The sequence below is a fragment of the Hippopotamus amphibius genome, chromosome 15 (genome assembly GCF_030028045.1).
Source record: "Hippopotamus amphibius kiboko isolate mHipAmp2 chromosome 15, mHipAmp2.hap2, whole genome shotgun sequence".
Taxonomy (NCBI): domain Eukaryota; kingdom Metazoa; phylum Chordata; class Mammalia; order Artiodactyla; family Hippopotamidae; genus Hippopotamus; species Hippopotamus amphibius.
In genome coordinates this window covers 48,849,247-48,873,763 of record NC_080200.1, presented here as the reverse complement: position 1 = coordinate 48,873,763, position 24,517 = coordinate 48,849,247, and the positions used below count along the sequence as shown (strand labels likewise).

General features: G+C 34.9%; 1 pseudogene; it reads right to left on the bottom strand.

The window, feature by feature from the left end:
* Positions 1–558: 558 nt before the first annotated feature.
* Positions 559–24,517, bottom strand: part of LOC130836435 (caspase-6-like) — a 31,309-nt pseudogene continuing 7,350 nt past the window's right edge.

Sequence of the window (24,517 nt, the reverse complement as noted above, 5' to 3'; positions counted from 1 at the left end):
AGAAGGACATCTTGGTTGTTTTGATTATAAATAAATCTGCTAGAAACATTTACATACAGGGTTTTGTGTGGAAATAAATTTTCAAACCACTTGCATAAATAGCAACACAATTGCTGAAGTATGGTAAGACTATTTTCATAAGAAACTGCCAAATTGTCTTCTTTTTTTTGTGAATTAGAAAAATTTAATAAAAATGAATTGCAAATTAATAAAGGAAAACAAATTCTTAGGTTTCAAAACCTTTTAAAAACATTATAAAGTTTTATAAAAAGTCACAAAATACAAGTTAAATCAGTCAGATATTTTGAGTAACCTTGCAATTTACTCCAAAAGTCAAGTATTACAGATGTTTGTGGATTTTTATTTATAGGAATTCCCTGAGGATTTAATTTCTACGTATATCAAACCCCTTCACCATGTCCAATATGAACTATTTTTTTATTAAAGTTCTCTCATTAAAGCTTAAAACATTTAAACTTGCTGTATCATTTAAACTGCTTCAACCTAGTGATACTTCTTTATATAAAAACGCAGATACAGAAAACAAAATAGCACCTATCACTTAGATTTTGGAAAGAAATGCAGCTTTTTAGTTAGCATTGAAGCAAAGCAGGGAACCTGCCTCTTTCCAATTGCACTTGGGTCTCTGGAGATGTCCACTCGGCCTGAGAAACTTTCCTATTCACCAGCGTGAGGAGTTCTGTGAACTCTAAGGAGGAACCAAATTTTCCCAGCATCTCGCACAAATCTTGAATGTACCATGAGCCATTCACAGTTTCCCGGTGAGAATAATAACCTTCTGCCACAGAGTAACACATGAGGAAGTCTGCTCCGGCAGGAAGTGTGTAAACTGAGGCCGCGTCCACCTGGGTTAGGTGGACATCCAGCTTGTCTGTCTGATGATCCACTACATCCAGAGGGATGACTGGCACATCGTGCTGGTTTCCCCCGACACGCCTGAATGATAAATATCTTGGGTTTTCCAACCAGGCTCTGACACTTGTCTCCTTTGAACAAGCCAGTCTGTGTCTGAATTTCAATTTTGGCATCATACACGTAGATGTGGTTGCCTTCACCATGACTCAGGAAAACACACAAAAAGCAGTCGGCATCTGCGTGGCTGCTGGTTGATGCCTCATGAATTTTGAGCAGTAGTTCTGCTTTAAGATCATCAAAGCATTTCACTTCAAATCCTAGATCTGAAAACCTGCACTTAAGATTGTCTCTGTCGGCGCTGGTGCCCCGCCTCTCTGGCAGGGTTAAGTTCCAGAAGAACCTCTCATGGTTGAAGATTAAAGCAATTCCTCTCCTCTTGTGGTCCATTTTGTACGTTTCTGCCGAATCAAACACTTCTCTTCTAGGGAAGGCATCTGTTCTGTCATGTTTTGTTCTTCACCTACCTGCACCGCGAGCCCCGTGGAGCCGCGGCGCCAAGCCCATCGCTGCGGAACGCGCTGCACGGACGCCCGGGCCGCCGCCGCTTCCTGCAGCCAGGCCGCAGACCCCGCCCCCTCCCCAAATTGTCTTCTAAAGTGGCTAAAATTTTTGCATTCTCACAGGACAGAGTTTTCATGCCATTCCCTATCCTTGCCAACATTTGGTAATGTCAGATTTATTTTTTATTATTGCTGATATTCTAATAGGTGTACAGCTGCATCTCATTTTTGCTTTACTTTGCAATTCCTTCATTATAAATTAGTTTAAGTATCTTTTTTTTTTTTTTTTTTTCTTTTGGGCACACGGGCTTAGTTGCTCCGTGGCATGTGGGATCTTCCTGGAGCTGGGATCGAACCCGTGACCTCTGCATTGGCAGGCGGATTCTTAACCACTGCGCCACCTAGGAAGCCCTAAGTATCTTTTTATATGTATATATTCTTTGTTGTAAGGTGTTTGTTCAGATTACCGCCCCCCCTCATTTTTAACTTAGGCTGTTTTGTTTTCTTATCATGAGATTGAAAAGTTGTTCAGAAGCTTTGGATACTAGTTCCTTATCAGATAAGGTTTTACAAGTTTTGCCTTACCTGGGGTTTACTTTTCATTCTTTTAATAGTGTCTTTCACAGAGTAGAAGATTTTAAATTAATAAAACCTAATTTTTCTATTTTTGTATTTTTCATAGATCATGATTTTTGTGTTGAGTTTAAAAGCTTACTTGCAAACCTAAGGCAAACCAGATTTTCTTCCATGTTTTCTTCTAGAATTTTGATATTTTTGCATTTTACATTTAGGTTTATGAATCATTTTGAGGTGATTATGAGATTTATAAATTCTTTATCAAGATTAACTTTTTTTTTTTGCATTTTGATGCCCAATTTTTCCAGTACCATTTGATAGAGTATTTTTTCCTATAGTCTTTGTGCCTTGGTCAAAAATTAGTCAAATATATTTGTATAGACCTATTTCAGGGCTCTCTTTTCTTTTCCTTTAATCTAGATGTCCATGTTTTGGCCAATACCATGCTGTCTCTATTATTGTTGCTTTATAGTAAATTTTGTTGTTGGATAGTGTCAGTCCTCCAACTTTGTTGTTCATTTTCATTGTTATTATGACTATTCTGTGTCATTTTCCTTTTTCCATATAAACTTCAGACTAAGTTTCTATCATGAACTTCAAGACACTTCCAGACTCTACTGAGTATCCAATTCCAAATCGACTTCAAAGTTTTCAAGTATTTGTTACACTAGTACCTCACTTTCATTACCAAAATCTGTATTAGTATGCTACGTATGCCATAACAAACGACAATCCAGGTAGCTTTTAACAGCAGAAATTTATTTGTTCTTTCATAGTTTTAGAACCTAGAAGTCCAAAATAAAGTTGTTGAAAGGGCCATTCTCTCTGAAGGCTCTAGGGGGTATCCGTCTTTGCCTTTTTCTAGCTTCTTGTGGTTGCCAGAAACCACTGGTATTCCATGGCTTGCAGATGTACCACACTCCAATACCTGCCTTCACTGTCACGTGGTATTATTTCTGTATGTCTCTATGTTCAAATTCCCCTGTTCTTATGAAGATACTAGTATTGGATGAGCACTCACTGTAATGCATTATGACCTCATATTAAGTTGATTACACCTGCCAAGAGCCTATTTACAAATGAGGTCATATTCCCAGGCACCAGGAGTTAGAAATTCAACATATATTTAGGAGATACAATTCAGCTCACAACATTGGGTAAGAGAAATTGATGTAAATAAAACTTTCATCTGAGACTTCATGTCAATATGGTGAACATTGAGATTTTTTAATGTTTCCTGTAACTTTAAATGCAAATAGCTTCAAAATTCTCAGGTGTTCTTGTTTTGTCTTCCCAGGTGTATCTTGTTTTCCCTAAGATGGCGTCTTAAATAGAGGCTGAACTTTGCAGCTCTTGGCTTTCCTCCGCTGTTGAGCCCTGGTGGTGTTTTGGTAAGTAGCCGGAGAGGAAAATACCTTCTATGGTATTATGATTAAGTTGCAGTATTTTAGTGAGCCTGTGTCTCTGGACTGCAACCTGAGTGTCTCTTTATCCTTTTCTACTATAGGTGAGAAAGGAAGTCTAGAAGAAGCTGTAATCAGAGAAATACGCTTCTACCAGGTAACTAAGGCTCTTGAAAAGTCTGTTTTGCTGGAAAGTAGGCCTCTGTTATGGAGAACGCTTTCAGCATACTTCAGAATGGTTACTTTCCTCTCTTCCTGCCAGAGGTGTGAGGTGAGTTTTTTCCTTGTATCTGGATTTTAAAAATTTAGAACCTTGTGGGGTTCTTACAGGAAAAACCCACAAAAACATGGGATTCCCCTAAAGCTGCAAACCCCATGAGATTCACACTCTGTATTTCACACACATCCTCCAACAATTTGTCAAAATTAACATTTATGTGTTCCAACAAGTGTTTGGCTCCAGCAGCTTCTGCTCCAGGTGAGATTTATCTGCAACATTTTGTGTTTGCCTATCTCTCCAGGTTTCAATGTTGATTTGGCTTGTGATCTCCTTTCTCTGATGGATTCAAGAAAAGTTATTGATTCTCAGTTTGTTTAGAATTGTTCTTGTTGTAAGAAAGGAATTGAAAACTTCCAGGTCAGGGATGAAACTAGAATTCTGTTGCTTTCAATTTTGGAAAGACAGTTTTGCTGTTTATAAGATTCTTGGTTGACCAATACTTTAAGCCTGAGTCTGTCTTTGAGTTGCCGTCTGAACTGCATTGTTTCTGTTGAATAGTAAGCCTTTAATTGCATTGGATTTTTGTAATATGTTATGAGTAGCTTAACTCTACTTGTTTCAAAATTTCTTTGTCTTTGGCTGTCAGCATTTTTACTATAACGTATCTGAATAATATGTTGACTTTTATTATGATTTTTCTGCTTCTATCATTGTTACATTGAAAGAGTTCTGAATATTATTCTAATAGACAATCCTGGTATGAAAAAAACTTACCTTTGATTTATCTTTTTAAGTATTTTTTGGTTTTGATCTTCCAATGTTTTATATTTTTGTATCTGTATTCAGGAAGTAACTTTCCTTTCCTGTATTGTCCTTGTTCAGTGGATTGTACTAGGTAGGTTACTCTGGACTCATAAAAATATTAGGGATGTTTCCTTTATTCCTATTGAGAGTTTATGTAAATTTGGTGTTATTTATTCATTAAATGTTTCAAGTGTTTCACCAGTGAAGCTATAAGGTTGTGTAGATTTTTTTGAGGTGTGAGTGATTTTTAACAATTACTGTGAATCAGACAATATCTATAATCTTTATTCAGTCAGTCTTATTTAATTGTGCTTTTGAAGAATTTGATTTTTATTTAAATCTAACTTTTATGTTTTAGAGTAAAGCTGTTTCTGATATCCACTTATTTTTTTCTCCATTATATACTTGTTCATTAATTTTCTGCTGTTCTTATTTAGTTCCTCATATTTTCTTTTAGTTTGATTGGTATTTTCCCCTAAACTTTGATATGAAGAATATATCACATATTCTCAGACATCCCTTTTCTTTCATATGTCTAACCATAAATTTCCCTCTGAGCTTTTAGACTCAGATACATATTTTGAAATATAACACTCATCTCTTTTTATGAATTCTCTTGATTCATATATCATTTAGAATTATATTTTAATTCTAAGTGTTGTGGAGGGGGTAATTCCAGACTTGGCTCCTTCTAAAATAATGGTTAGAACGTCCACAGGTCACAGAACCAAGGTAAGTGTTTTGCCTGCTGCTTTTTTCGACTTGTTAATGTGGTTGAGTGTGGGAAATAACCAATAGCTGTATCTACAGCTTCACTGTGTTTTGAGCTAGAACTTCATTATTTTCCCCTGGCCCAGTTACAACTAAATTACATTCAGGTGCCGCTGCTTCCAGATTTAGCAATGCTCCCTGTTTTCCTCATGGTAAAATATCAATCACTGCAATACTACCCTATACTCCAGTGGTCCTCATCACCTACATACCAACATCAATGGGGTCTTACCACCACTCAACCAGAGATAGAGGTCAAATTCTAAATTCCATCCTGAAGTTCTTTCTAGGGCTACCACCAGTACTGATTGTATTAGCTTTGCCTTCTCCAAGAGAGAGCTTGAGGTAGTATTTGAGTGCATACATTTTAACATGAAAAATATTCTATGACAAGATTGGCTAGTTGCTCAAGCTAGAGAAAATAAGGAAAGAAAGGGATGATCTCTAGGCTCCAAATTACCAACTTAAAATCTACATAAATGACCTGAGGTTTTTATATCTGTTCTCAAATAAATCCTATGTCCTGGAGCCTCAGGGCCATGCTTTCTGAAAGTCTAGTTCTGTGAGGAGGTAAATTACAACACAGATTGATTTCTCAACTTAGCAGTGATGCTTCTGTTAAAGTTAGGGCATTTATGGGGGGAAAATGGCATCCTGAAAATTAAAATGGAACATATAGTTGGATCCTGATGAACCTAGGGACACTGACATCTAGATGCTACTAAGTTGTCTTTGCCTATAGAAATGGCTCTTCTACCACTGGCTGTGGAGTTTAACCCTTCTTTTCCCAAAGAACCTGTGATGGTCTCCACTGAATTAGCTGCCATTCAAGAAACTGATAATCCTCTTCAGAACCTACCCCCATCACCCTTCTTTGTTTCTAGACCAATAACAAGTCCTATAAGACCGTAAAGGGTGAGGAACAAAGTGTTAGCCACAGAGTTGTACTATATACCAAGAGAACTTTATGATTTTTCAAATTTATACAAACAAATCTGAGAAATATGTTTAGAAAATAATTATAAAGATGTGGGATCATGGTAAAAGAAATATAAACTTGGATCAAGTTAATTTGTTGACTTGTACCCACTAAACCAAGATTCTGGACTTGATGTTTTTGCTTAAAGGTTTAAAAAGGTCTGTAGCAGTTTGTGTGCACAGTTCATCTGCTGACACATGGACCCATAGTCTACAGTACATAAGTTGAAATACCAGAACTTCTTTTATATACTAGAAAGAAATATGAAAAATTCAGGGAGGTTGGAATGTTAGATTTATTTTGTGAAAATTGTTCACCTGTCCCAGTGATATCTGGAAGACAGACCCTTCACCACAACTGTGAGAGAGGCTCACAATTCTTGAGGAGCTCTATGGTCACTCTGTTCTTTAAGTCAGAAATCAAAATGGGAATTGTTAGCCTTGGACTAGGATCCCTAAATTCAATGAGGATAACTGGATCCTGGAGCAACAGGGCCAATTGATGACATTTTAATTGCCAGAGACAAGGCACATGTGGTTACCATAATGGACAATGGAGTCAAAGCGGTTGACAAGTTGATCATGGTGTCTCTAAGATAGTAGGACAGCCTACTGAAATCTTATTTGACTTGTATTAGCAAAAGAGTTCAGAATTGAATGAGGAGAAATCTAACTTTAATCATGCAAATGGAGCCATGACAGCTAAGGGGATCCTGGGTCCCTTTGAAAAAAGACCCTGCCAACCTATCAAAATTTATACTGTTGAATCTATCTCTCAGACTTCTCCATAGGGACTACAGAAATTTACCAGGGTGGCTGTGCCTTACAGAGAAGAAAATAATCATACTTTTCTAAGATTGCTACACACTGGCTCAGAACTGGTACTAATTCCTGGAAACAAAAAGCATCATTCCAATAGCCTTAGGCTCTGATGGTCTAAAAGTGTAAATTTCAAAGAGAGATGCTTGTACCAGGAGAGACAATAATTCCATTGAAGTAGAAGTTTTTAACTTATTAGGCCATTTTGGGGTTCTTCATGTCTCTAAATCAATAGTCAATAAAAATGGATATTGTACTGGTTGAAATGATTTTTAAGAAATGATTACCAAGGGGAAATTGGGGTGTTATAAAATGGAGATAAGGAGATAAGGGATACCTAAGGGATCTCCTGTATCCCTCACCATGTCCCATGATTAAAATCAATGAGAAATTCAACAATCCAATTAGCAGGACTGCTAGTGATGGAGAATCTTGAAATTAAGGTTTGGATCCATGCAAAGATCCATGACCAGCTGAAGTGATTGCTGACAGCAAAGGGAATATGGAATTGTAGTAAATGAGGGTAGGTATAAATACTAGGTGTAATCCCATGACCAGTTGCTGAAGTGAGAAATAAGAATTATAAGAATTCGTTCTTAATTTTGTTATGAATGTATGTAAATCAATTTTTTTCTTATCTACCATAAGATATATTGATAATAGTTAATTTTGTCACAATATTTAAGTTACAGAATGTCAAAGGAGAAGAGCAAACGTTACCTGGAGATTTTGCATACTTCTCTGGTAAAGGGCTTAGCATGTTCTCAGTTGTATGTGGGATACTTGTATTAAGTAGAAATTTTATATTGTCAGTCTCTTTATTTGGAGATTCCTTATGGATCGAAGAGATACATATGGGCACTAATGTGGGAAGAGGTAGCCTGTGGTGGTCAGTTTTATGTGTAACGTTGGCAAGGCTGCGGTCCCCAGTTTTTCAATCCAGCACTGATCTAGGTGATATTATGAAGGCATCTTGTAAAGATTATTAAAGTTCAAATCAATTGACTCTGAGATTGTTCTAGATAATCTAGATGGGCCTGATTCCAACACTGAAAGGCCTTAACTGAATTGACACTTCCCTGAAGAATGAATTCTGACTGGACTGTAGTTTTAGCTGATGCCAGAGAGTCCCAGTTTACCTTTCCTGATATTCCTGACAAATCTGACTTGTATAACGAATCCCAACAATCACGTGAGAATTCTTTATATATCTCCTACTGGTTTTGTTTCGCTGGTTGACCCATGAATGATATATATTGATACCAAAAGTGGTGTAATATCCAAGCAATAGTTACAGGGAAAGTAACCAACAATTATGTCTAAGCACATATGCTAATTCAAAAAATAAACTGACAATTTTAGAGCATGATTTCCCATCACATATTGAAATCTGAAACAAATATTAAAATAACTTCCTTAAAGACATTACATATAGCATTATCTGTGATTTCTAATAGGCAAAAGGAATAGAAAAATATACTGCTGATTCTCTTCTATATTAAATGAGTGAAACTATTTCTGTTTTCAAAGCAAGTTTTCCCTTTGTTTGCAGGTATGTGTTTAATCCCTTAACCAAATTAATGAGATCTTTATAAATCAGTTTTGCCTGTGTTTTCTAATGTATTCGAAAGAGTTTTACTTAATTGCATACTTGAAGTTAAATAATGAAAAAATTTAGAAACAGGCTTTTAGTATGTTAGGTTTGTCGGAACTGATGGAACATGTTTAACAGTAGTGGCTTAGTAAATTGCTATGGATGGATTCATATCATTTCTCTTTAGTTATAGATGTGATAACGAACAATGAATTCTGGTAGGAAAAATGTAAATGTTTACGTGTTATTTAGTACATGTTTGCTAAGCAGAAGAGGTTTTGTTTTTGTTTTTTAATTTTTGGCCCCACTGCATGGCATTCAAGATCTTAGTTCCCCAACCAGGGGTCTAACACATGCCCCCTGCAGTGGAAGCACAGAGTCTTAACCACTGGACTGCCAGGGAGGTTCCCAGAGGAGGTTTTTTTTGATATATCTCCTCCCCCTAAGTAAAGAAAGAAATCTACCAATGTTTTTTGTAGAATAAATTAAATAATGAAATGTTTAATATATGTATATTCAGTATGGATTTACTTGTAAAAATTATCTTTTCTGTTGAAGAAAATGTTGGCAGGTAGGCTCATTTCATCGTTACTAAGGAAAACTTATAAAAGGGTGTATATGCAAAGTTTGTTTTTTAACATCTCTGTCACATTTAGATAACTAATAACATTTTCTGTGTCCAAAATTAGTTAATATCAATGAGATTCATCTTTCCTGCAGTATAATGTGAATCATTTTTTGAGTCACCTGATTCTAAAGAAACAGATTTTTTCATTTATCTATATTATTGATGTACAGATTACTTATTCATCTATTATGAACTGTATTCTCACAAAAATCTGCAGTGCCAGAAACATTTTGATATGATTGATTTAGTTCCAAATTTGCCTAAATAAATTTATGTTTTCTTATACTTTCCATTAGAAAGTTGACACATTGACTTTCTAGAATGAAATGGCTCTTTACTATGCAGCTTAGAACCTTTAATGTTTGATCAGGGGCTATCTTAGCACACTCAAACTGCCAGATGTGTTGCAGAAGGACTGAGTGGCAAAGATAAAACTTAGCAGACTTCATCTTTTAATTGAAGATATTTAATGCAACAACTAGATATCCAGTAGTGTATTGCTATGTTTGTTCAGCATACATATTAATGTATAAAATGTGTATTAATGTAAATTTTCATGGAGGTTGCTTTTTTAGACTCTGGAAACTTAACTCATATTTTTTACAACAATATGGAGGAAAAAATTATAATTTTTAAATGTTTTAAAATTTCCAATAAATGTTAAAAGTAAAACTTTTCCTCTATCTAGTTCTCTGAATCCTTTACAAAATATGTATAAAAATATAACATCTTGGTAGGTTATGGAGTAGAGATTTAGAGGTGATGTTTTATTCCCTTAAGGCCACAAAGCTAATAAATGGTGGAAGCAGAATTTATACCCAAGTTTTTTGTGATACTATGGAATAAACTCTTACATATTATTGGATTCTTTTTTGGTATAAACATAGTTTACAAACTGATTTCTTAAATATTAAACAACAACTAAAAAATATAACTGTAGGCTGGGAGAGAGTGAGGGAAAGAGTGAATGAAAAATGGAATGATTTCTTTTCTCTCCACCGAACCCATGCACGTAAGCACAAACACACATGCTTGCATACACACTGACAAATTAAGTGTTAATTTTAGTATTTGCCTTCCTCCATCTCACATTAAAAATATGTATGTGGGGAAAAAAATCAGATATGAAGAACAAAGGTAAAAGAATTTATCCATAAAAATTACTTGGATAAATCCCCAAAAGCACAAAACTACTTTTGAATTTAACATATATGAAAATTAATGAAACAACCAGGCAGGGGAGTAATGAGGTTTGATTTCTACAAGGAAATCACACTTCCTTAAGTTTAATTCCAAATAATAGCGTTGTTATATGCCAATATGAAGAGAAGATTGAGCAGATAAATTACATGCAAATTCTGTTCTTTGAGGTACCGTGTACTGTAAATAAGAAATAGAAACACCAAAATGCTGTGTACTGTGGAAGCACATCCTGAAGAAATAAGAGATTCAGTTGTTATTATGTTTAATTTAGACTACATTAACATTAAATAGCACTTTTTTTAAAGGTAGGTTCTCTTAAGGGGTATAAAAATGAAATAGATACTAATATTTCCACACTACAAGGATAAAGTTTATAAAAAACATTACTTCCCAGGGACTCTTATCTGCCACAGAGGGAGGAAAAGTTTGAGAGAAACAAACTCAACAGGAAAATAGACAATGAGTACTAATTTAGTATAGCTTTAAAAATGTTTTAAAATTTTAAATGAAGTGTTTTACTGAATCAAGAATATATGAAATAAAGAAACTAGAGCTAGAATAAACAGGATAATTATGGTGTCTCATTTAAGTCTAGATAAAGTATATGACTTTCCTAAAATAGTCCACCTATTTTTTATTTTTTTTTAGTTCACCTAAATAACTTTTTATTTTATATTGGAGTATAGTGGATTAACAATGTTATGATGGTTTCAGGTGTACAGCAAAGTGATTCAATTATACATATATGGGTATCTATTCTTTGCAAATTCTTTTCCTATTTGGGTTGTTACATCAAAAAATATCTGAATGTTATGAAATATTTAGTAAAGCTGAATTTACAGAAAATAGGAATGGTTGTAATTTATCAATATACTCATTAAGTTCCAGGTTGAGCTATGTAAGTGATTTTTTCAGCCTGTAAATTAATGTTGTTTTACTCCATTCTTTCCCATTAGTTTTTATTTCTCATAATTGATTGACAAATGTGTCACTAGTGTACATGCTGGGGGTGATGTCAGTGAAAATAGTAAAGACATCTGAAAATTCTCTTCCATAACGACAATGGGAAAACTGGAAAAAACAGACAGCTATTTCAGAGCCCTAGAAATCAACCAAAGTTTCCATAAAGTAGGATATGTTCATTTCAAAAACAATGCAATTCCAGCATTAACTTTGTATGATGTTTTAACTCCCCTGTTGCTATTTTCCGAGACCCACCTCTGTAGTGGCTTTGAAAACCAGCAGCCAGGTAGCCACTGAAAGCAGAAAGAGCAGAGTTTAGGCTCCTTCAAAGTAGATATGTTGAACTACATAAAAATTAACAATATTTGTGCTTCAAATGACACTATTAACAGTGAAATGGCACCAAACCAAATAGTAGAAAATGTTTGCAAATCATATCTGATGAGAGGTTAATATCCAGAACATGTAAAGAACTCCTATAGCTCAGCAACAGCAGCAAAAAATAAAATAATCTCTGACCATGACATACACATGGCCTGTAGCGCAGGAAAATATGCTTAACATCACTTATCATTAGGGAAACGCAAATTTCTCCAAATGACAATGACATTCTGCTTTATATTCATTAAGAAAATCATGAGGGAATTTTTTTAAGTATCTCCACAGTAGTTCCTTTTTTGTAGCATCAAGTAATTGGAATCAAACAGTGTGTATCCTTCTTAGATTGGCTTGTTTAACTTATACTAGTACGTATTTAAAGTTCCTCTGTCTTTTCATGGCTCGATAGCTCATTTCTTTTTAGCGCTGATAATATTTTATTGTCTGCATGTAAGACAATTTATCCATTCACCTACTAAGGGATGTCTTGGTTTCTTCTAAGTTTTGGCAATTATGAATAAAGCTGCTATAAACATTCAAGTGTAGGCTTTTGTGTAGACATAAGTTTTCAGCACATTTTGGCAGATACCAAGGAGCACAATTTCTGGACTGATATGTCTAGTTTTGTAAGAAGCTACGAAACTTTCTTCAGTGTTTGAACCATTTAGCATTCCCACCAGCAATGAATGGGAGTCCCAGTTGTCACACATGAACTGTAATTTTCAGTTGTCTCATTGTCTTATATTGTCCCCCTGAAGATTTGAGGTTTTATACATCAGATTGGTGGCTTAGCTAGTTCACATTTCCTTCTTCCCACTTTCTGGTGCAGTGAGAAGTATCTTGCTCCTTCATATTCTGTATCAGTCCATGAAACACTTTCATTAGGAAACTATAATAGGAAAATATTGAAATATCAAAATAAATGAATAAAAACAACATAAAGCTCCTGAACATCATAATTGGATAGTGTTGAATATTTCTTATTTGTAAAATGGTGATGTATAAAAAGGCTGTTGTAAGGAATACCTGACCAATGGCCCAATACCCATTTTTATGTGTTAATAATGTCAAAATTATATATTTTTAAAATAATTTTTGTATAATAAAATCTTATTTAGAGAAAAGAATCCAAGGCTTAGGAAGTTTTCATTACTCTCCAAGTTTATTTCTCAAGATTTTATTACTAGACAGTAATGGGAAGTGATTTTTTTTTTTTTTTTTTTGGCAAATATGAAGTAGTATAAGCATTCTGTGAATTTTCAGAAGAATTAAAATTTAGAACAGGAACTATGGTATTCTGATGGTAGAGGTGGGTCCCTGATATAAATTCATGTGTATACTTTAATCAAAAATCTTTATAATATTGTGGTACCACATTCTGTTACTAGATATTAATGTTCTTGTCCATATGCCCTACAAATTGGGAGCACCTACAGATTTAAAACAATGTATACTTTAATTACTCTTCAAATCTTAGAGCCTTTAGCATGGAGCTCAATTTACAGTGCTCAGTATAAATTAAGATTTAATAAAGTAGCTTATACATTCAAATTATTATAGAGCACTAGCAAAAGTGACATAATGAATACTTGGCATCTAACATGTTCAATTGGAGAAAAGTGTCTGCTTCTCCAGTATATTATCATAATGGATTACATAAATATATGTATACATACTATGCATATATGATACTTATACATGCAACATATATATTCATATAGATGACACATACTTCCTTGTAAACATAGAGTGAAAACTGCTATATGGAGATAAGAAAGGAGTGTTTATAGCATTTTGAGTCTGTTATGGAGCTTATATCTAGTGATCCTGCTGAGTCCATAGTTCTAAAAGGGCTTCTTTCCTGCTGAGCAAGCAGTGCTTGGTGTACGCATGAGTGAGCTTTCTGAATAAGTGTAGCATCCTGCAGCAGTGAGTCATGGAGGTGCTGAGAGGCCTCAATCTTTGTTAATTCAAGTGGCATTCATGGGAAAATTGCTCCAATTGATTTATCGTTATTTGTCCAGTTCCAGATTATTTTATGAATACATGTCACTAAAAACAAATAAATAAAAACTACTTTGGTATTGGAAGTAAGAACTTTTATACTAAAAACTGTAGTTTCAGTGATTATTCTTAGGGGAATAAAACTAAAAAATAGCTTTTTCCTATTTTTTCAGCCTTTTGCAGTGAGAATCAAGGCAATTCTCATGTGCTTTGGTTTTTGGCAGGGATTTTTATAACAGAAGAAAATAAATCCATCCACTCAGATTTTTTTTTTTTTCTGGGAGTGAGGAAAATAGGAAAAAATATAAAGGCAATGAGAAATGGGTTTGAGAAGTTTTTTTTTATGATCTTCATTTCTTTAAAGGAATTAGTATTTTACCATACTTTTATGGCTTCTTAACAGGAAGGGGTTTTTTTACTGACAAAAATTAAAACAGAATTTTAGCTGAACAGAATTTTCAGCTGATTTCTAGGCCAGTACAATTAGAAATATTGACCAACCTAGTTGTATATTTTTTTCTTTGCTAATATCAACAATTTTAATATAATTTTTGTTGTAGAGAAATAAATGTTATCATTTACCAAATATAATGTCTATTTTCTTCCAGTTGTTACACAAGAATTATTGGCTAATATATCAGAAAGACTTAGTGGGCATTTGAGGTTCACTTAATTCCTCCACAGTGAATGTCCTCAAAGTTCAGGGGTGCTCTTATCTATATTTAGTGAACTGGCTTCCTTTTTTTAACCCATCCTATAGCATCACCTGTGCTATCTTCAAGCGCAAATATAGTTTCTTCCTCAGGTCTCACTCCTTTTAACTTTTTTTCAACATTCAGTGATGCTCATTAGTCATCCCAGCTAATCCTTTGTCACCCTCCATGTTAATACCATCTTTAATTTCTCTATATCTCACTGTCACTTTCTTGTACTTCCTTTAGTCATATCTCTTATTTGCATTCACTAAATACCTGAGAAATTTCTCTCTAGCATCATTGTGCTTTTATTTCTCTAAATAAAATGGGTCTTTATTTTAAATTTGACTCCACATTTCTACCTAATGTAACACATGACTGCTCGGATGTCACAACTGCCTCAAAACAACATATATGAAATTGAACTTATACCCCACCTCTAGCATTAAAATAGGTCCTTTTCTATGTTTTACCTCTTAAAATACACAGAATGATCTCTTTCACCTTCTTTCTCTGGAGAGAGACTTCTTTTGTACCTCTCATATGAGATATGTGTTCATTTATTATGTATAAAATCACTTTATATCTATTTTCTAATATATTTGTACTAAAGCACTCTTATAGGAAGATCAAATGACTTTTTAGAAAAGTCAATATATTTATAAGTATATCACTATACATATTCAGATCTTTATCTTCTGAAAAGACAAAGTACAATTGACTTTAGTTTGGATAAGAAATAGGGTACAAAATATCACTTACCCACTGGAAAAATAGGTTATACAACAGAACATTTAGATAAATTAAAAAAAAAAAAACTTTGCTTAATAGACCAGGAAACTGCAAGGTAGGGTTGAGTAGAAAGAGAAAAGGCAGAATGCTTACATACTTCAGGGCAGTCAAATAAAAGAGAGGACATTAAGGGTTTTCTGCTTCTTGTATATACATAGAAGTGGGACCGCTTTTCATTCTTGATCCTGCGGAACTAATGTAAAAAGCCTAACAAATCTAGTTAGAATAGTTTCCAGGTAATAATTTTCTTGGCATTCTTAGGAAATTTGTTTTTGTTTTTTTCTGAATCTTACATCCTGGGGGAAATTGGTTAGGAACTTTTGCTTCTGAGAATTAGGTTTTGAACAGTCAACAGATGTTACTGGTTCAAAGGAATCCACTGATATCAAATCAAAAGCAAGATCAGGACATGCTGCTATGCTGTCAAGTGGTAACTTGAAGATTTCTGAGACCCAGAGAGGACCAGACAGGACAAGGAGTGGTCATGATCTAGTCAGTGAGTCCTGCTTGTAGTCGTTGCAATGTTGTAAGTATGTGTTTGTGGCCCTGTCTTCTATAAAAAGTGAGCCATTGTACAAACAACATAAATATTGTTTATATACATAGTACATGCTAAACAAAACCTATGAGTGATAATACAAAAAATAGCACACTTGTGGAGCCAATTATGCCCAGCTTTGGCAATTTACAAGGAAATTTGAAGGTTATGTCTACTTGAATACTACCTGATAGCATTTGCTGGAATTTCTCAGTGCATCATTATACAATATGGGCTGCGATCCATCATAAGCAGTACTAAACTTATATTTCTAATGCTTTAATTTCTAAACATATATAAAATGAGTAAAAAGTGTGAGGATGTTCAAAATATTAAAAATAACTTGGTTCTGGAATTTTATAGAACTCCTAGGAATTCTGATTTCTAGTTTCTGAATCCCAAAGATTAAGCTGTCTCAGTAAATAGGAAATAAGTAGATTATAATATGTGGCATCCTAAATTATTGAGATTGACCCTGTTACTGGAAATTTATCTCTGTAGTTTAGAAAACTGCAACAAAATCTAGAATCAAGCAAAGATTTTAATAATTCCAGTTCTAATTTCAGCATTTCTGTTATGTATAATGTAACAATATTCTACTCATTCTTTTTTCAAGTGCTGTAGAATTTTCTCTTCTAAATCTAGTGAAGATCTTATCACTGCTACCACAGGGTAACTTGTTTCCTTTTAACTAGTCTCCACTTCCTCTGTTTGACATTTCTTACTCTTATGCTCTCTGCCTAAATTAACTCCTTTTTTCTTTATTCATGTTTTAATGATTATTTTAATCCTGTTTTTTAATGCAGATAATCCCTATGACCTTTAAAAAAAATGATTGTTTCCCTCACTTCTTTCACTTCTTATAAAATATCTTATAGCCCACAGTAATTCAGAACAATGCAAGAAAAGGAGTGCTAGGAAATGGAGTTCTAGTTTAATTAGGCTGATGCCATACAAAACCCACCACAAATAAACATCAGCTTGGTGTTCATGCATACTACTTTCAACCAAATTTACAAGTAAATATATTCACAAAATCATGCTTCTCACTAATAACATATTCTTAGAACTGAGAACAGAGCAACTGTTTCCAAATTGGTTGGAAAGTGTTTTTACCAATCTTGAGTTTTTTTCCTCTGCAAGCTCTGGAATTCCTCCTTTTAATATCTTATAACTTAATACTGAGATACATGGTTAACTACTCTTAAACTATTATGCATGTGATATGAAACGGGAAAGGAGAAAAAAATGATTATATAGAAATTATTTCAAGCTAAGTAAATATTTATACCTATTAAACTCCTCAATACTGAATTGGGTCACATTGTTGTAGCTGGTTGTAAATCTGTTTAGTGAGCTCATTTTTATAAATTCAAACTGATCCAGCTAAAGTTCTTTCCACAATGATCCCCAGTTTTAAAATACATCCCCACATGTTCCCAAGTTTCTGTTGATATCAACTGCTAAAATCATGTGGTTATATTGTGTATGACATCTCCTCATGGGTCATACTTTGTCACTGATACTCTAAGTTCTTTTTAACTTGAGTCTAATGATAGATTCAGACAATAGAAAGTAGAAGAGGGTAATAAACAAAATAATGTCCTCCCTAAAATGTCCCTGTCTTAATCCCTGGAACCTATGAATATGTTACCTGTTATGGCAAAAGGGACTTTGCAAATTATGATTAAGCTAAGAAACTTGAGATGAAATTTTATCCTGGGTTATCTGGGTGGGTCTAAGAGTAAGATAGGCCAGAATCAGATAAGGAGAACTAGTGATGATGAAAAGGGAGTAAGAGATTGGAAGATGGCACACTACTGTCTCTGAAAATGGAGAAATACGTCCCAAACTAAGTAATGCAAGAGCCCTCTAGAAGGTGGAAAAGATAAGAAAACAAATTCTCCCCTAGTACTTGGCAAAGTACCGCCAAAATTTGTTATAGTTTGTTTATGAAAGCAATAAGAAACTAACATAAGGGGATCAATCCTGAAAAGGTCTTCAGTGTCTTATAAAGCCATTATTTCATAGGAAGTTATAGTTTTTGGGGGCAAGGGAAGATTAACCTCCCTGTAGAAGTTGTGAAGAGATACTTCTACTGTTGAAGGAGGATCAGACAATTTAGAAGTTTAAGTCCCTTGGAATTTAACTATAGATGCATTCCAATTTTCAAAATTCTACTCCTACAAAATTGATTCCCTACTTTGAAATAATAGACCTTGAAAATTACAGAATTTTTCTTGTGGTATAGCTCACTCAGAAGCAGGATTAGATTTAAGGTTTTGCTTTCAGAAATCTTAACTGTGCAGCTATACGAGTTTAGGGTATTCAAAAAGCAAGACCTTGGGCTTGGTAGTTAAAATCATGAGCTCATCTCTTTATTCCCTAAGTTCTCCAGTATATTTTGAAACAATCACCTAACCCTCTTATACTGTTTATTTCCACTATTTCTTATGGCAGCAAATAATTTGTCACCTAATACCTTTTGTTCTTTAATCACTTGGTTACAGGTAATTATTTTAAGTCATTGTTTTGCCACTTTCCATGTTTTTCCACATTATATGATGTACTAGCATTGTCTTTATTATTGGAAATACTGTCATTAATGTCTGTAATCATGTAAGATCCCTGTGGATAAACTGAACACAATTCAAATAATCCATTTTAAGGTTCTGTTCCACCAGAAACACTTCCTGTACTAAATTCTGCATCAGAAAATTAGAGATGCAGAACTCATTCAAGATTATGTATAAAAGCATTTCTTACAGGCATCATTGGGGATAATTAAAAAGTCTAGGTGAGACTGATTTTTTCCCCCACATCTGCAGCTAGACCCTGAAGTCAGTAGGGCCATCAGCAAGGAAAAATAAATGCAAATTAGGGGAAGCAAGGAAAAACTTGAGCCAGTGAGGATGTGCAGGAACCCACAAGGATAGCCTGGAACCCTCTTCAGTCTCTCAATACCTAGACATCACTTTCAATGATACAGATGTTCCATATGAGTGGATGATGCCCTTCATCATGAAGCAACACACCTGGCCCAGGGGTTGGACAATCTTAAGAACTCCATCAGGAGTTAGAGGAGCCTAGTTGCTGCCTCACACAAATGGCAGAAGAGACAATTAAATTAGGTGATCAGCTGTAATCTCTCATGCCCTGCACTGACTTTTTGAGATTATAAGAATGTGTCTACTGCTTCACTTCCATCTTCAACATCTCAAACTATCTCTGTTCCTTCCCTGCAGGGAAAATAATTCTGGGAAATGTAGTTGACTCAGTACAAATCCACAATAGTATCCAGAATGTTTAAAACCGTAGGATGCTAGTATTGACTCTTCACTATAGACTGGAATCAGAGTTGAAGTAGTGTCCAGGAGACCACCAGTTCTACTTGGATTTGAGCCTTTAATTGTAGGAAGTTTAGGGGCTCTGAAGTAAAGCTCAGGGTGTTGGAGAATAGCACTAGTGGGAGTGTTAGGATAGTGGCTAATAAATAACATATCCATAACTACAAATTTAACAACTTGTATGACTACATTATTAGCATGTGTAACAGTTCAACAAATACTTGTTGGATGATTGAACATTTCAGTGATCCTGGTGTTTAGTAGAATAAGTGGCTTTCCTGTTCATTGCATCTTCCAACTAATTTTTACAACTGTCTCCTTTTAAATTCCTAATTTAATGCACTGTTTCTAATGTACTTGAAATTGTTTTTAAATTAATTTATATCTTGTTATTTTTAGTCCCTTATAGTCTCTGTATTTTTTTCTCTGGGAGACATTCATCCAGGTGCAAGCATTGCAGCAAAGGGTCCCAGGTCCCAGCCTGTCTTATGATTAGGTACCATCAGCATCCAATAATTAAACCAGTTCTAGGATGAGTGTCCCAGACTCTTAAATGAATCTTGACATGACACATTTGGCATTGCTCAGGTTCACTTACTCTTCACATTAAGTTTACCTCATTCAAGCAGAGCTTCAACAGATGTATTTTCAGTTGCAACTTGCAAAAAACAAGTTTGAGCTGGGTTAGAGAGACAATCTAGTCTGCTCTGCAGCAGTTGAACTTGAAGTCAAGATGCTATTCTTCATGTCACTTTTCTATCATTTATTTGAGAACACCTCATCTGCCCCCCTTGCACTTCTCTGTTTGAAGATGCTTGCCTGGAGGGGTGACTCAGGCCCTTATGATGGTTCCTATGCCAATTTCCCTTTAAAACTGGGCATGGAACTACCAAGATATACACAATTACAACCTGAATTCCAAATATATTAATGCCCCTCTCTATTAAATAACAACCATTCCACCTCCCCATGACAATCAGATTCTAATACTCTTGTTAACATGGGCACTCTTCTCTGTGCCTTCTGCTAGACAGGCATGGGAAATCAACCTGACTAGGCAGAGCCACACTATTAAATTTAGTTTTAAAGTGTCCTCTGGTGGAAATGAGCCCATCTGGCACCTAGGCTGTTGAGAGCAGTCTACACTTGTTGGAACTGGGAATCAAAACATTTCCAAATGCGTGGGCCATGCCTACTTCTAACCCTTAGTTCCAAGAGTCATGTATTTACCTAATAAGGTCAGAACACATATAATGACTCGAATTAAAGTGTATTCCCCATTGTGAGATATGTTACCTCGTTGTTGCCAACATTAAAATGGTACCTAAACTCTGTCTTTAAGAAAACTTTCCAGCTTCCTAATGGGTAGGCAGTTGCTATAGGTAGAATGTTAGAACCTTTGTATTCCCTCATCATTTGCTTATCACCATACCAAATATTGTGAAAGGTAGGTTTGGTGGTCAAAGTTATTCTATGTGAAAATAGCTGAATAGCAGTAGATCACATACTCTGACTCCCTCTGAGAGTAGTTCTGGCTGAAGTCCTCCAAGTAGAAAAGACAAATCCATCCCTGAAATATGTGTTCATTCCAGTCAGGGTGAACCATTGCCTGATGTAATCAACTTACAACTGAGTGGCTAATTTTCTTCTCAGGGAATGGCCATATTCTTGTATCTTTAAAATTATTTGATGGGCCATTGCTCCTAAGAGGTGTTTTTTTTGTTTGTTTGTTTGGGTTTTTTTGTGGTTTTTTTTTTTAATTGTTGGTGGACTTTATTGTTTGGTGTTGGGGTGTCCATGTCATGACTCTCATTTCTGTTTCCCCAGGAGCCTTCTCTATCTCCTGGAATCCTCCTATTTTTACCTTCTCCCCAACTAGCTTCTTTTTTAAAAAAATTATGTTGGAGCATTGTTGATTAACAGTTGTTAGTTTCAGGTGTACAGCAAAGTGATTCAGTTTTACATATATATGTATCTATTCCTTTTCAAATTGTTTTCCCATTTAGGTTATTACTGAGCATTGAGTAGAGTTCCCTGTGCTAAACAGTAGGTCCTTGTTGATTATCTATTTTATATATAGTAGTGTGTATATGTCAAGCCCAATCTCCCAATTTATCCCTCCCCCTCTTACCCCTTGGTAATCATAAGTTGTTTTCTACATCTGTAGAAACAGATTTCTGTTTTGCAGATAAGTTCATTTGTACCCTTTTTAAATGATAGTTGTATTTTTAATTTTTTGAGAAATCTACATGTTGTTTTTCACAGTGGCTGCACCGATTTCCGTTGCTACCAACAGTATGCAAGGGTTTCCTTTTCTCCATATCCTCATCAATACTTATTGTTTGTCTTTTTGATAATAGCCATTTTAACAGGTATGAGGTGATATCTCATTGTAGTTTTGATTTGCATCTGCCTGATGGTTAGTGATGTTGAACATCTTTTCATGTGTCAATACCTGTTGGCCAGCTGTATATCTTCTTTGGAAAAATATGTATTCAGATCCTTTGCCCATTTCTAATCCAGTTACCTTTTTTTTTTTTTTTTTGGCCATGGAGTTGTTTATACATTTTGGATATTAAGCTCTTATCAGATATATGATTAGCAAATATTTTTTCCCATTCAGTAGGTTGCCTTTTCATTTTGTTGATGGTTTCCTAACTGTGCAGAAACTTTTTAGTTTGAGGTAGTACCACTTGTTAATTTTTGCTTCTTTTGCCTTTGCTTTTGGTATCAAATCCAAAAAATCATTGCCAAGACCAATGTCAAGGAGCTTATCACATAAGTTTTTCTCTAGGAGTTTTATGGTTTCTGGACATTACATCCAATGTTTTTTGAGTATAGCTGCTTTACAATGTTGTATTAGTTTCTGCTGTACAACAAAGTGAATCTGCTATATGTATATATATGTCACCTCTTTTTTTCCCATTTAGGTCACTGCAGAGCATTGAGTAGAGTTCCCTGTGCTATATAGTCATTTCTAATTAGTTATCTGTTTTATGCGTAGTATTACATATGTCAATCCCAATCTCCCAATCCATCCCAACCCCCCTTCCTCCCTCCATACGTTTGTTCTCTACGTCTGTGTCTGCTTTGCAAGTAAATTCATCTATACTATTTTTCTAGATTCCACATATATGCATTAACATACAATATTTGTTTTTCTCTTTCTGACTTACTTCACTCTGTATGACAGTCTCTAGGTCCATCCACATCTCTGAAAACAACCCAGTTTTGTTCCTTTAACTATCTTGGTAGAGGGGAAACAGTTTTAAGTTCTTCCATTTGGACCTTCTTACTTTGATAAGTCTTATCCTACAGGTCATAGAATCAATGTAATATTTATGCCAATTGCTAATTATGTTCATTCCATTTATATATTCAAGAATTGGGGGAATAACCAGTTGATCTGAAGAGCAACACTTAGACCAAGGACTTGCCCACCTCCTAGAGACACTCACAAGTGAAGAAAATGCAGGGCTGTAATAGCTGCTATAGACTGAATTTTGTCTCTTCAAAATTTATGTTTAAGTGCTAACCTCTAATGTGATTATATTTAGAGATAGGAACTTTGAAGAAGTAACTAAGGTTAAACGAGGTCATAAGGGCAGGGCCCTAATCCAATACAACTGCTGCCCTTATAAGAAGAGAGATACCAGGAATAAGCATGCCCATGTGAGGCAAACAATGAGGTGGCTGTCTGTGAGCCAGAGAGGCCTTAGGAGAAACCAAACAACTTGATTTTGGGTTTTGAGTTAACAGAACTGTGAGAAAACAAACTTCTTTTGGTAAGCCACTCAGCCTGTGGTTTCTGTTATGGTAGCCCTCGCTAATAGAATAGCCCGTCATTCCAGCTCTAACTTTTTGGAACACTTTGAAGGCTCTTCCTAGCTTCAGAGCTCCCCACAGGGTTAAATGAGGCCTTGTTGTGACTGCATTGCTGTCTAAATCCTCCTTTTCCTTAAAGGAAGTTTAGCTTCCTTTACTCCCCTCTCTTTTGCACCACAGTGGTTAATACCAAAGCATTCCCTACTCAACCTGCTACATGCTCATCTCTACTTCACTGTCTGCTGATGGAGAACCTAACCCACATCAATCAGCCTTTATATGTATCCCTTCCTGGTTTACTGTATGTAAAAGTTTTAGCAATAACAATGCTACAGCTTGCCAGTATAAATTATTGGTCATTTTTCAAAAATCCTAAAGTACTGGTAATTGGGGGCTGGGGGGGATTGACTTAGTAGGAATTGGGGAAAAAAAAATTCTAAATTACCTTATTTTTTGCTTTGAAACAGGTGTTGAACAATCACATACTCAACTGAATTATTGATTATTTGGTACTATGTTTCTGAAAGGAAATTTGAAATATATGTACACATAATGTATTTCTGTATATTTTTTGAAATATATAAATATAATTGTCATAGACATATCAAATGTATCAAAATTATATTATCTTGACATATGTAGACATGATTTGAAATGTACATGCACATTTTCCAAAGATCACTGATTTTTAAATGCATATTGAAATTTTAAAAATTTGTTGTACAACTCTATTGAGTAGCAAATATTGGTAACAGCCCACAAGTTCAATTAGAGGAAATTAGAACAGATTGTATAACAAATTATACAGGATATTACATAGCCATGAAAGTCATGGTTTTAAAAAATGTTGAGTGGTATAGCGTTCAATCTACATTGAATAGGTATAACAATAACATTGTGAATAAAATGTTTAAAACCTCTAAACACATAAAATCAACTAAAATGTGTATAAGTATACATATGTGTGAATATATATGTATACACATTAGCAATGATTAATATTGAGTGGAGGATTAATAAGCCTTAATTATTGCTATGTGTTTTCTAAATTTTTTCAAATAATTAAAATGTGAAAAAGGGAGAAAATCACCCAAGTAGAAATTTCTCTATAGAAATTCAAGAAATCTCTTTATAGAAAGCAATGTCAAAACCCCATCAAGCACCCAATCTTTTGGTGTAACACTCATCTGTTTGGCTGACAGTTTTCTCCAGGGAGATCTTGGCATCTTGAACTCTCTTCTGTTTCTTCTTTTCTAAGACCAGGAATTCTGATTCTCCAACTGTATTTTAATTTTCTAACTGTGTTTACTGCTTGTTCATTAAATGTGTTCCATAGGGCTGTATCCTTGGTTCTCTTCTCTCAGGGTTCTCTGACTGTGAGAGAGAATGTATTTCTCCTATATCGGTGCCTCACAGAACTTTAAACATAACTCTGCAGCCTTTCCTAATTTGTCATAATAATTTCCATGTCCACTTTCACTCTTATGCGTATCATTCACTATGTCTCTACCCCAAGCATCTGCCTGTTTGCTTTCTATCATCC